Source organism: Polypterus senegalus, chromosome 16 (assembly GCF_016835505.1).
Source record: "Polypterus senegalus isolate Bchr_013 chromosome 16, ASM1683550v1, whole genome shotgun sequence".
NCBI lineage: Eukaryota > Metazoa > Chordata > Cladistia > Polypteriformes > Polypteridae > Polypterus > Polypterus senegalus.
In genome coordinates this window covers 41,804,174-41,818,752 of record NC_053169.1, presented here as the reverse complement: position 1 = coordinate 41,818,752, position 14,579 = coordinate 41,804,174, and the positions used below count along the sequence as shown (strand labels likewise).

Genomic DNA, 14,579 nt, shown 5'->3' with positions numbered 1-14,579 from the left:
TTGCTTTACTTCTAAGACTGACTTTCAATAACCTTTAAAAACTGAACGTATTCATTGGTTCGTAAAAGGCCTTCCAAAGGAAGGAAGGTGAGGCCAGTAGTCCAGTGATGCATGGTAGAGAAAAATTGTGTTTTCCTTTTGAAATGGCAACAGAAAAGACAGTTGAAAATATAATATGATGCTATACCCAAATTTATCTTCTAATATATAAAGATATAAAGCTGGAGGCATGTTTGTCTTCTGTTTTAGTACGAGGGATGTTCAGAAAGTTTCCACACTTTAACTCTATTTATTAAGAATCACTTTTCTACATTGTCACTTTCGTTTGCGATGCAATTTTCCCAGCATCGTACCAACTTTTTAATGCCCAATTCTTACTCCTCCCGCCTTCACTGTTTCCAAATAAAATATAAAAGTGTGGAAACTTTGAACGTCCCTCGTATTTAAATACACACCATTGAGCTTTTCTCTGCCAAATTTTGCACAGATTTCACTTGTGCAGAAGACCATAGGCTATGTTTCACTCCAAACAATTTTCCCTATACGGAACTTTATTTAATGTTCACATCAGCTCTTTATATGCCCTTGGGAGGCATGTTTTTGGACTTGGGTTGCTTCCCACAGAGTGCTTAGTCAATGATACTTTGGTTTGGGGCCAACATGGCTCCCTCTGGGGAATTTATTTTGTGACCACACCTGCAGTGCTGGGTGCCCCTGCTAGTTTGTTGATAAATGTTCATACTGGATCGACATGTCCTGGAAGTTACCACACCAGATTTCTGTCCATATTATCTTACAAAGTTGTACACAAGATCAGCAGCTCACATAAGATGTCTTCCTGGAAAGCAGTTTACAGGATCCACACTTCAACCTTTGGATATGTAGGGAGGACAAGTAAATGCCAAAATAAGCTAAAACTTGTTTTTTATTAATTTTCTTTGGGTGGGCACTTCTCACCCTCCCTCCCTGCATTCACAATCCTGCTGGAAATACTGATTCAATTAAAAACGTTAATGAAGAAATGTGGATTTGAATCTGGTGTGCCATCATAGAGAAAAACTGAACCTGTAGTAGAACTAATGTAACACAGGGAAATGAGAAAAGGCAGTGCTTAAACGTTTTACATTTGTTAAATGTGATATATGAAACCATGCATCCCAAAACACAAGGCTGAGTCTCAGTACTTTAGCAAAGCCAGCTTTACTCAACTTGAAACAGGAACAGCAGGGTTATTTATTGTATCGGGATCTACCACTCTACTACACACAGACACAGCAAACGGTCAGGGTCGGGGTCATGTCAGTGTCCAGGTCAGTTTTACCGTTCCCTGCATTTATAACGTCCCTTACATCACCCACTGGCCACAGGCACGTATAGTGCAATCTCATTCGGCTCGTAGTTGTTTCTGCGGCGCTATGCTGTTGTGCTGCAAACCTGTGGTTGTCTCGGCAATGGATAAGCAGTCCTCCACAGATGCAGCAGTCACGCTTTGGCATGTCGTCCCGTTTTTGCGGGTCTTAAAAGAGTTCAGAAACCTCACAGAGTTTAAAGTTGATTCATTCAAAGCTGAAACTGTCAAAAATCTCGAGTCTCTATTAGCATCAAAACCTAGAATTCACACTGCTTCAGGTATACGGTATGGTTGAATAAATGTCTACCATCAGAAAAACAAAAGTTACTAATTACTTTTACTTACTCAAAAGCATCACGCTGTTCTCTTCTTATCACATTCTGAAAAACAGCATCTCCATCAGCTCAAGAAAAAAAAATGTGCTTCATTCTGTTCAATCATGGTTTGGCTCTATCAATTAATTTGTGTTTTTTCCGTTTTGTTTTTAACTTTGAAAGGAACTTAATGTTGATTGTTGATTGGTATTGCAAATCTAATGATGATATGCAGCCGAACAACAGTATTGGCTCTTTGTAAAATACAAGGCTATACACTGATAAAAGAAATGTAGTGCTATCCCTCGGTCGGCAGAAACGACCAACAATGCTGTGCAATACTTTTCCCCTTTTCTGACTACACTCGTTTCACCTTCAAATCATGCTATATTCACGAAGTGCATAAACTCCTCTCCTTAAATGCTGTCTGTGAGTCATCAAGGAACTTAAAAAAAGTTAAAACTTATTCCTAAGAATGCAAAGATTGAGAAACACTGCTGGAAGGTAAATGCTGTAATCTAGCAAAACAATTAAGTTGTTATCGCAAATTGGTTGAGAAATAAAATAACACAGCAGTTGCTACCTTTGCTGACATTGTGCTTTTTTCAATATTCTGATTAAAAATTTGTGAGCGTTGATGAAATTGTCTGGAGCAGCGCATGGGCTGATGGGAATTGTAGTCCCTAGCTCAGCTTTGCAGATAAGATGAAGGGGCTGTGAGGGTAATATATATTAAATACCTTTCTCAGCTTTGTGGGACTGACTGCGTACATACCCACTGTGTCTGGCAAGAATTTTCTAGATGCGTCTTCTTTGAGCATTGCTGAACTTTGTTAGTTTCACTTTGCTTCTACAGGTGGTCTTCATTTGCATAAACCGGCACTCCCCATTTCTCTGTGAGATCACTGTCAGTGCTGTGGTGAAACTCGCTACGATGACCCACTCAGTGTTAATGACAAATTGAGATTTTGGGGTGTTTTGTTTTTCCATTTTATATATATATAGTAAAAAGGCGCCCAACCCAACACAGATTCACACTGGAGACACATATAAAATGAAAAGACTTTTATTTTTCTTCACCTGTGGTGCACGTCTTCCCCGTAATCCCCACAGGCACAAGACAGTCCCAAGTGTGCAAGCACCACCAAACACACCACACACTTTCTTCTCCTTTCTCTTCCACCACCACTCCTCCAAGCTTTGTCCTCCTCCTCCTGACTCTGGCCACTGAGTGGTGGTTGCTGGCTCCCTTTATTGGGTACCAGGAAGTACTGCAGGTGCATGATTGCCGATATCCAGATGCACTTCCAGGTGTGGCGAAACCAGTGCCCAGAAAGGTCCAGCAGCTCCTGCTGCAGCACCCCCAGGTGGCGCCTGCGGAACCCAACAGGGCTACACAACACTCCAACCCCCATGAAGCCCTGGGAGAGTCCAAGGCACCACTGCAACCCAGGGAGGCTGCCATCTAGTGTCCAGGGTGAGGTATTGGGTTTCCCTTGGCTACTCCCCCAGAACATATATGGCAGGGGCATCCTGGTCGGGCATGGGTCCTGGCCGTCTGCCACAATATATATATATATATATATATATATATATATATATATATATATATATATATACTAGCCGTGCTATAAAAAGGCCGGGGCCCAAAGAATTATTGAAGTCATCAGAAAAAGAATTGAAATGTAGAGATGTCAGGTAATTGAAAGGAACTACTCTGGGTATCTTTTTTCTGGGAGGTTTCATTTTGCTGATGTTCTCGCATCGCTTGTGTTATCAGCGGCTAAGCGAGTTTGTTTCCTCGAAGGTGGAGCTCTTACCCCGACTTTACTGCTCACTTATGGGCCGGACAGACAGACACACACACTTCCACGTGTAGATGTTTATATATAAGATAATATATTTACAGAGAGGTATTTTATGACAAGGAATGCAGAAACACATTCTGGAAGATAATCTACAGGAAATTAGTCCAGATTACCACTGAGATGTCTAGGAGAAAACAAATATAGTGAGAGGGTAGAGAGGGAAATTAAATGCACTAACATCACATTTTAAATCTGAAATATGGATAGGACTTCCATATGAAGTCTGTCTTGGAAATATATACAGAAATGCAGTACCTTATGAAAAATATTGTATGTAGTCCTGTATGGAGAAGCAGCAGTAGTTGTCATACTAGATCTATTAGTGGTGGGCATCTAGTTAATCCAGGTATTGATCAGGAAGGACAGAGATGTTCCTTGTAGAACTTGACATTTGTCAAGAAACATCCCCTGGAGGCAAAAGTTTATCATATTGAAAATATGGAAAGCAAATTTGTTTACAGCAAATGTTATAACATTGGTGATGGCTTAGTAAAAAACTTGGTTTGATCATAATGCCAATAAAAGGAAATCCTGGCAGAACTGAAATTTGAAATCCTACAGTAAATATTTATGTTATCCAGTTGTCATATAAAGGCCCATCTATCTATCTGTCTATCTATCTATTATATTATATTATATAGTGTGTTTCATATCTATCTATCTATCTATCTATCTATCTATCTATCTATCTATCTATCTATCTATCTATCTATCTATCTATCTATTATATTATATTATATAGTGTGTTTCATATCTATCTATCTATCTATTATATTATATTATATAGTGTGTTTCATATCTATCTATCTATCTATCTATTATATTATATAGTGAGTTTTATATCTGTCTGTCTGTCTGTCTGTCTGTCTGTCATTTCCCTTTTGAGTGTGCCTTCATTGTAGTTGCACATGCTGGCACAGAAAGTGTAGCTGAATGATCCTGAGAACACGCTGGGGCTCTTCTCATACAGCAGGTGTGTGCTGTCCACCTAACCTAATTTTCTGTTCAGATTGACCTCAACAGTGCTGAAAACTCCTGAAGGAGTAATGAAATATTCCAGAGAGAAAATGTAATACAGAATTTGAAAGTTGGATAAAGGAGCCAGAAAGTGCTTAGCTGAAAAGTTCTAACAACTCATCACCAGTAACTCAACAAGACTTGAAAGTGCAGGATATGAAAGCTGCCCGCCTGTTATCATTTCAGTGACTAAATGTGATGCTTTTCTTACCTTCTACTCTGCCTGCCTAAACTCGTTGAGAAGTTTAATTTCAAAGACAATCAATCAGCCATGGTCTCTTGTTAATAAGAAACCCTAATGCAAATATGTTTGTGTGATGTCTTACTGATAGTGCCTGGACAGCGCCCATTTGGCAGGCTGCCCTGTATTCAGTGATGACTGCCAGGCTCCAAGGGTGCCTTTTAATTTGGTTACCTTCTTGGGTAGTCGGCGGAGCACTGCGTTCATCTGGCTGTTATGTTAAAGAGTTCACCGTTTGTTTTTTTCTTTTTTTTATGAGTTCTTTAAAGTTGACCCTGATTGTCTAGGAGGGTAAATCCCTTCATTTTAAAGGATCTCTTAATGTATATGGTCTTAACTTACTTTGATTAACATTTCTCCAATCCAAATTCTGATGCTTTTTTTCTTTTTTTATAAGCTGAGTTCACCCTCCTGCTCTATGGCTGAATGTTTATAGTTTTTGTTACCTGTATCTTGATTTTATATTTCACAGGTCTGCAACGCACACACTTCCTAGTGACTGGTAGTCAGGCCCTAACTCATAACCTGACCTAGATACATCCAGCCATTCATCCATTATCCAACCCACTATATCCTAACTACAGGGTCACGGGGGTCTGCTGGAGCCAATCCCAACCAACACAGGGCGCAAGGCAGGAAACAAACCCCGGGCAGGGTGCCAGCCCACTGCAGGACCTAGATACATAGTTTTTTGTAAATTAATGTCAAGCGTATTTGTCCCATAAACCAATATGTTAGTGAGAACACGAGTAAGGTGTCAACTACAGTTTTGCCCTTGTGCCATTTTTAAGCTACTTCCTGTGCTTTCAGAGTTGGCCATCTATGTACTACTGTACATCTCTCTGTCACCAACAATCTTTATCAGATAAAATATTCAATATTGTAGCTGTCATCAGAGTCCGAACGCCCTATTAATACATACAGTGCATCCATAAAGTATTCACAGCGCATCACTTTTTCCACATTTTGTTACAGCCTTATTCCAAAATGGATTAAATTCATTTTTTTCCTCAGAATTCTACACACAACACCCCATAATGACAACATGAAAAAAGTTCAAATTTATTAAAAATGCAAAAAAGTGCAAATTTATTAAAAATAAAAAAACCGAGACATCACATATACATAAGTATTCACAGCCTTTGCTCAATACTTTGTCGATGCACCTTTGGCAGCAATTACAGCCTCAAGTCTTTTTGAATATGATGCCACAAGCTTGGCACGCCTATCCTTGGCCAGTTTCGCCCATTCCTCTTTGCAGCACCTCTAAAGCTCCATCAGATTGGATGGGAAGCGTCGATGCACAGCCATTTTAAGATCTCTCCAGAGATGTTCAATCGGATTCAAGTCTGGGCTCTGGCTGGGCCACTCAAAGACATTCACAGAGTTGTCCTGAAGCCACTCCTTTGATATCTTGGCCGTGTGCTTAGGGTCGTTGTCCTGCTGCAAGATGAACCGTGCCCCAGTCTGAGGTCAACAGCGCTCTGGAGCAGGTTTTCATTCAGAATGTCTCTGTACATTGCTGCAGTCATCTTTCCCTTTATCCTGACTAGTCTCCCAGCTCCTACCGCTGAAAAACATCCCCACAGCATGATGCTGCCACCACCATGCTTCACTGTAGGGATGGTATTGGCCTGGTTAAGAGCGGTGCCTGGTTTCCTCCAAACGTGACGCCTGTTATTCACACCAAAGAGTTCAATCTTTGTCTCATCAGACCAGAGAATTTTGTTTCTCATGGTCTGAGAGTCCTTCTGGTGCCTTTTGGCAAACTCCAGGCGGGCTGCCATGTGCCTTTTACTAAGGAGTGGCTTCCGTCTGGCCACTCTACCATACAGGCATGATTGGTGGATTGCTGCAGAGATGGTTGTCCTTCTGGAAGGTTCTCCTCTCTCCACAGAGGACCTCTGGAGCTCTGACAGAGTGACCATTGGGTTCTTGGTCACCTCCCCGACTAAGGCCTGTAAACAAGCGCTTTATAGCGCCCGACCCGGCATAGAATACGCAGAGGCACGTGTTCACACTCAAAGGCTTTTTATTTTTCTTCAGCTGTGTGACACGTCTTCCCCGTGCCATATAGCCCAAACACAGTCCAAAGCACAAACACACAAAAAACCAAACTTTCCTGCTCCACCACTCCTCCCAGGCAACCTCGTCCTCTTCCTCCCGATTCTGGCCTCGATTGCTGGGAGGCAGGCCCTTTTATGCCCCACCCGGAAGTTATCCAGGTGCCTGACCAGCTGATCTTAATTGCACCTCTGGGTGGGGCTGATAAACCGTCCAGTGTGGTGGCTGGATCTCTGCAGCACCCCCTAGCGGTCACCCCATCTCCCAACCGGGCTGCTGTGGTGGACTCCATGTCCCATGGAGCCACGGGGGAGATTGAGGAGGAATCCACTGCCAGGGAGACTGCCCCCAAGCGCCCCGGGGGAGGTATTGCAAAGTCCATGATGGCTCCCCCGGGACGTATGCATCAGAGGCGTCCCGGCCGGGCATGGGACCCGGCTGTCCGTCACAGGCTCTTCTCCCCCGATCACTCAGTTTAGATGGCCAGCCAGCTCTAGGAAGAGTCCTGGTGGTTTCGAACTTCTTCCACTTACGGATGATGGAGGCCACTGTGCTCATTGGGACCATCAAAGCAGCAAAGGTGCATCGACAAAGTATTGAGCAAAGGCTGTGAATACTTATGTACATGTGCTTTCTCAATATTTTTATTTTTCATAAATTTGCAAAAATCTTTTTTCATGTTGTCATTATGGGGTGTTGTGTGTAGAATTCTGAGGAAAAAAATGAATTTAATCCATTTTGGAATAAGGCTGTAACAAAATGTGGAAAAAGTGATGCGCTGTGAATACTTTCCGGATGCACTGTATTGTCACGGATGCCTAAATAATTAACGTTGCTTATTGAAATCACTGTGCAATTCTTGTGTGTTATGTTTTTCAGTTATGTATACGTCATCAATAATTAACATCTTTAGCATGAAAGAACAGAGTAGGTGATCCTACAGTCTAGACAGATGTTTCTGAGCAGCTCTGACCCTATGATGAAATATGAAGAAATTACTTGTAGTAAGAAAACTGTTGGTTCTTCAAAAAAAGTACATACTAAATAATTATATGTCGAAGATGTGGTTTTTTGCCATATTTTAGAACTCGATTTTCACAGTGCAATTCATATAGATTGCAAATTCAAAACTTTGCCTGAAATTTAATGAGCAAACACATTGAATATTATTTTGCTTTCAAGTCATTTTCATTTCCTGCAGTATGAATATGGAGTGGTTAGGACTTCTGCCTCTCAGGTTTCACGTCAAGCTACCTGTGTGTAGTTTGCATGTTCTCTCAGTGTCAGACTGTGACCAGTAGGGGGCGCCATGGAGCCCCAAACCCCAGACACAACTATACAAGGACAGTTTCAGGTTCAACCAAATTGGCAAACAGTACCTCTGAGATGCTTCTTTTCCACAGCATTACACAACTTCGTCCTTTCCGATCCTTTTCCTTTCTCCTTCAATACTCCCAGACTAGTGTTGTCCATCTCCTCTCCCGACTCTGACTCCCTAAGTCAAGTGGGTAGCTCACCCCGAGAGTGCGTCTGGTGCACAATCTATTGCCCCCATGAAGCACTTCCGGGTCAGACAGGACCTCAGTGGTCCTTGTGCCGTCAATATCTGTCATCTTGGTGGCCCTCACAGAACCCAACAGGGAGCTCCTAAGAGTCCACAACTCCCCTGGTACCATGCAGATGTCTATATGAGTGCTCAATAATAGAATGCTGCCACCCAGACTATGGGGGGACTTTCTGCCCATAGTAGGCAGTTACCCACTGGCCTGTCCTTCCATCTGGTGTGTCCTTACCATGGCTGCTGGAAGGAGGCCAGCCCCGGTGTAGCTGCTGTTACTCTAGTGTCCTTCCATAACCACATCCTGGCATGGAAGGGGAGTATCACAGCTCCCTCACTGACCTTTGTTTGTCAAGGTCTTCTGGCCGGTCAAGAGAGCAGGGTCCATCCTGTTTGGGATGTCAATCCATCTGTCACACCAGGTAGTCCACTTTTTCTCCTAGACCTCTAAGCCATGTGTATGTGAAGGTGGTTGGCAATTCTAAGCTGGTCTTGTGTAAGTGTGAGTTTGGGTGTGTGAGTGTGAGTGGGCCTTGTGATGGACCCCTGACCTGTTTGGAGTGCTCCTTGGTCTTCATGTTGCTTGCTTTTTAGAGTTGCACTGTCAGTGGCCTTTCAGAACAGGTCTATTTATACAGACATCATGTGACAGATCATGTGACACTTTGATTGCACACAAGTGGTCCCCAGTCAACTAATTATGTGACTTCTGAAGTGAACTGATTGGACCAGGTCTTATTTAGGCGTTTTCATAGCAAAGAAGATCAGTATGTACGCACTCACAACATTTCAGTTTTTACTTTTTTTTATAGTTATATTCAAGGTATTTTATTTTCAATTACATTAAACCCAAATGAACATCCATTTTAATTCCAGATTTTAATACAACAAAACAGGACAAACACCAAAAGGAAGGAATACTTTTGCAAGGCAGTATACTCGCATTTTGTTCTTTTATGTTGTTCTTATTCTTCTTGAAGTTGAACAGACTTATTATACTGTATGTTCAATTTTTCAAAAGTTAGACTGCTCTCAAAACAAAGTCACAATTTATACCAAAAGTTGTGATAGAGTTTTGTGCTTCCTGACCACTTTTTTGTGCTTCTGTGCTGGAAAGTGTGACATTTTTTAACAGCAAATACATAAGGGTCATTTCAGTTGGGATCTCATTCATCCTGAGTATTTACAACGCCACCCAGCTTTGTGTACCTTCTTGTCAGAGAGATTTTAAGCAGTCCCACATGGAAAGCAGTGGGCTATGCTGCTTATTTGTTAAGAAACAGTAGTTCAGTTTGTTTCATTTGTATTACACTGACTTATTTGGCTAGAGCGTTTAATCAAAGCAACTTACAAATGACGACTTTATAAAGCAACTGTGTTCAGAGCCCTTTGCCATAAGTGACTTATACACTGTCATACCGTGAGGCAGCCGTTTAGTGTGCACTACAATGCCAGGAGTGCCACGGCACTGTGACTATGAAGAGTACCCTGAATTGTTTAACAGTGTGGGGTACAACCCGGACACAGACAGGTAGACATGATGGTTTCACCACACACACGTTTATTCACAATATTTACAGTTTAGTAAAGTGCACCAACCCAGTGCCGCAGCACCAATCACCCCTTTAAGTCCAGGCCTTTCACACAGTGCCTTTCTCTTCTGGCCGCCTCCACTCCTCTCCTCTCCTCCACGACTTTGTCCTTCTTCCACCTGACGCTAGCCATGGAGGGAGGCGGCCCCTTTTATGCAAGCCTGGATGGGCTCCAAGTGCTTCCCGACACTCCTCCGCAGACACTCCCCTGTGTGGCGGAAGTGCCGGCTGTGCACATGGCAGCACTCCGGGTGTCCCCAGTCTTCTTCCCCCCCATCACTTCCGGGTGTGGCAGAAGTGCTGAGGTCCAGGGCTCTGAAGGCAGCGGGACGCCCCCCTGGCAGCGAGCACGGGCCCCTACAGGGTTGAGCTTCCAAGCTCCCTACCTGTGGTCCCCAAAGCGGCCAGGGTGGTCGCCCCCACATGGTCTGGGGAAGGCGCAAGCCCTCCTCCGGTCCTCCTGGGCGTCCCGGCTGGGTCGCCTCCCCAGCCGTCTCTGACAACAGCAAAATGTCACGTCAAGTTAAAACAAAATTCTATAGATCCTTCCAAACTGTTCTGAACAGGTGTCCAAATATTATCAGGACAGGGATTGAAGAAGACTAAAGAAGATGTAGTCATAAGACGGGCAAAGTCGAAAGCCATGACAGAGTGGTCTGAATGAATTACCAGTACTAACCACAACATAATTGATCAAGTATTTAACTCTTTTAGGGCAGATGTTGACTTTTGTCAACAGGAGAGGTTGAGGGCAATAATCAGTGGTAAATGGGGACCAGAGTTGCCGTTATGTGTTAGTTTGACTCTCTGTGCTAGAAGGAAAGTTAGCTTTGTTGAGTTGTCCATGATTCCCTGCGCTTGAATGAGTAGTGAGAGCAAACAATGGCAAAAATGGCATTGACATCTAGCGAGACATTGAAGCAAATGCAAAACAAAGCAAAATACTCCATGGACGGCGTTTTGCATATTATCTCTGAATTGGAATTTGACTTGTCAGATTTTGAGGTGAGTGATCTGAAGATCAAGATTGAAAGCGAAAGTGCGGTACCGGCATCAGCTGATCACATGTAGCCGACCTGCCAACAGCAACGTTCATCTGGGAGGACCGCCACTTGACACAATGTACAAACCAGATTGCACTGCGCTGAAACCATGACCTCCCCTGCCTCGTGAAGACAGCCTGGCAGCCAACCTGCCACACATTCCTGCCAACCATGGTGCCGCCCATGAGCGGCTCAAACCACAAGAGACGGCAAACTGGCACCCACAGCTCACAGCACCAGATGTTTTATGTTGATTTTTGTGTGAAAATTCTGTATTGTATGCTTTTAAGAAAACTGAGTGTTTTGGAAAAATATTCAGCCCTCAAAGAGTTAATATGGCCCGCCTACATCATGACAATTGGTTTATGAAGTCCTAGAATTGGTTCAGTGATGGTCACCTGTCTGGGATTTCAAATGACTGTATAATGATTGTATGCCCTTCAGGTTCCATATCTAGTAGGTGTACCTTTGGTGGCCATGACAGCACTCAGTCTGTGTGCACAGGTCTCTTTCTATCAGTTTTGCACATCTGGACATTGCTCTGGAATTGATCTGAAAGCAGTGGTGGCCTTTGGGGGTGGCGACTAGGCCAATCGCCCCCGGCCCCGCGATAGGAGATTCTTTTGTCACCATCAGCTCATCATACAAATATGCGGGGCCTCTGCAAGACATTCAAATCCGTTATAGACTGAAATACGGTACGTGGTGGATTTCTTCGGAAACCACTCATAAACGAGGACTTGTTACTTTAGAAGCCTTTCCCGGGATCTATACCAATAACCAAGAAAGCTCTTAGCATGACATTTTTGGTTTCAAAATACCGTAATAATTATGCCCTTCAGTTTCAGATTTACACTGGGTCAGCAAAGAAGGCGACGCTAATACCATGCAGGCGTCTCCAAAATGGCCTTATCTCGACTCTTCTTTCTTGTCGAAATATAGAGTGAGAAATTATATTTCTTGCTTTTGGGTGAAAAGAGTGGTCCTCGGCAGGGCGTTGGTAAGTGTTCGTTTTATTACAAGTGTTCTGGTTCTCCGTAATTAAATAAATTTGTCGACTCCAGCGGGTTCGGCAGAAACGACTGTTATCTGGTTTGTTAATTTTGCGTGCAAAATGTTTCTGAATCATTAATTAAGTTGGTTAAAAGCCACTAAACCAATATAAGAACAATTACAATACGTAATGTAATCAAACAGCCAATGGTACCTACATAAGGCACCATGTTTTTTAACAATAATAAGGCGTACAGCATTAGAGGTGGACAAGCCCGTGAGCGTGGTGGTATGCTATATAGCCTATACTTATGGCTCTCGGCCCCGCATATGACACTGTACTCCTAAGGCCGCCTCTGCTGGAAGGTCCAGCTTTTGGTGGGTCAGTGTGGTGGGCTGACCTACACAATGAAGACAAAGGAACACCCCAAGCAACTGTGTGAAGAGGTGATTGAAAAACACAAGTCAGTGGATGGAGACAAGAAAATATCAAATGTCACTGAATATCCCCCTAGTCATTAAGGAATGGAAAGAATATGGCACAGCTGTAAATCTGCCATTCACAAAAAGCGAGTGATCATGCAAGAAGAAGAAGAATAGTGTGAGAAGCCACCAAGAGATCTAAGGGAGCTGCAAAACTGCAGTGGCTGAGACTCAAGAGACTGTGCAGGCAACCACAACTGCCAAGTTGGTTCACTAATCTCAGCTTTAAGGGAGACTGGCAAAGAGAACATCACTGTTAAAACATGCGTATGACATGTCAACTAGAAGTTGCCAGATGGCACATGGGAGACGCTGAAGTCAGCTGAAAGAAGCTTCAATAGTCTGATGAGATCAAAGTAGAACTTTACGGCCATCGGGCTAACTGCTACAATTGAGCACTACACATTATCACAGACATGGTGGTGTCAGTGTCATAGTGTGGAGATATTTCTCCACAGCAAAATGTAGGGAAATCCAGGAAGAAAACCTGATGTGGTCTACAAGATTACTGCACCTAGGCAAGACAGTGACCTCAAACATAAAGGCACAGCCCCAAAGGAACAGTTCAATAACAATAATGTTAATGACAGAGTTCAGATCTCAACCCAATTAAAAATCCAGTTGAGAATTTGTGACTGTGGTTTACTCACAATTGGTATGCGATCTGTCAGAGCTTAAACAGCGTGACAAACAAGAATGAGGAAAAACTGCAACGTCCAGATGTGCAAAGCCGATAGAAAGAGAGCTGTGCACACAGACTGTGTGCTGTCGTGTCCACCTTAGGTCAGTCAGTCATTCTCCAGCCCGCTATATCCTAACTACAGGGTCATGGGGGTCTGCTGGAGCCAATCCCAGCGAACACATGGAGCAAGGCCCACCACAGGACACACAACAAGCACACACTAGGGACAATTTAGGATCACCAATGAACCTGACCTACATGTCTTTGGACTGTGGGAGGAAACCCACACAGACACGGGGAGGACATGCAAACTCCACGCAGGAAAGACCTGGGAAGCTAACCCAGGTCCACGTAAGGGTCATCTACTAAATATGGAACTGAAGGGAATGAAAACTCAGGTGGTCTATTATTTTGTGTTGCACATTTGTAAGTGAATTAGACCACCTTTCAGAGATTTGCTTTCGCTTTCATGTTAAAGGCGGGTAGCACGGTGGCGCAGTGGGTAGCACTGCTGCCTCGCAGTTAGGAGACCCAGGTTCACTTCCCGGGTCCTCCCTGCGTGGAGTTTGCATGTTCTCCCGTGTCTCGTGGGTTTCCTCCGGGCGCTCCGGTTTCCTCCCACAATCCAAAGACATGCCGGTTAGGTGGATTGGCGATTCTAAATTGGCCCTAGTTTGTGCTTGGTGTGCGTGCCCTGTGGTGGGTTGGCACCCTGCCCAGGATTGGTTCCTGCCTTGTGCCCTGTGTTGGCTGGGATTAACTCCAGCAGACCCCCGTGACCCTGTGTTTGGATTCAGCAGGTTGGAAAATGGATGGATGGATGTTAAAGGGTCTTTTTCTGTTAACCAATGTCAAAAAGCCTACGTAATTAAATCTGTTATGATTGTGTTGTCCACCTTAATAAAAGAATAGGTGTCTGTGCGTCCGTCTGGTTGCTATGTGTCTGTCATCACAAACATTAACACTGCTTTTATGAATCCCGTACCAGATTGCATATAACAGGGGTGTACATAATTCATGATGCACTGTAAACGTTAAACACTGAGGTCTACGTGGATTACTTAGATTTCAATCCGTCTTACACGGGTAGCACAGTTATTATATCAATAAAATGTGAAAACTATCAAGGGAGTGAATATTTTTTAAAGGCACTGGATATTTAATGGCACTTTGTGGTTCTTTACTGGGTTGTGTTGGTTCATCATCCATTGCTTGACTGAGCACCATTTCATCCATCCATCCATTCTCCAACCCGCTGAATCCGAACACAGGGTCACGGGGGTCTGCTGGAGCCAATCCCAGCCAACATAGGGTGCAAGGCAGGAACCAATCCTGGGCAGGGTGCCAACCCACCGCAGGACACACACAAACAC

At 43.6% G+C, this 14,579-nt stretch overlaps 1 protein-coding gene across 2 annotated transcripts in view; it reads left to right on the top strand.

Moving 5' to 3' along the window:
- Positions 1-14,579, top strand: part of ttc7a (tetratricopeptide repeat domain 7A) — a 450,183-nt gene that overhangs the window by 839 nt on the left and 434,765 nt on the right. The gene's annotated exons all lie outside the window — the stretch shown is intronic.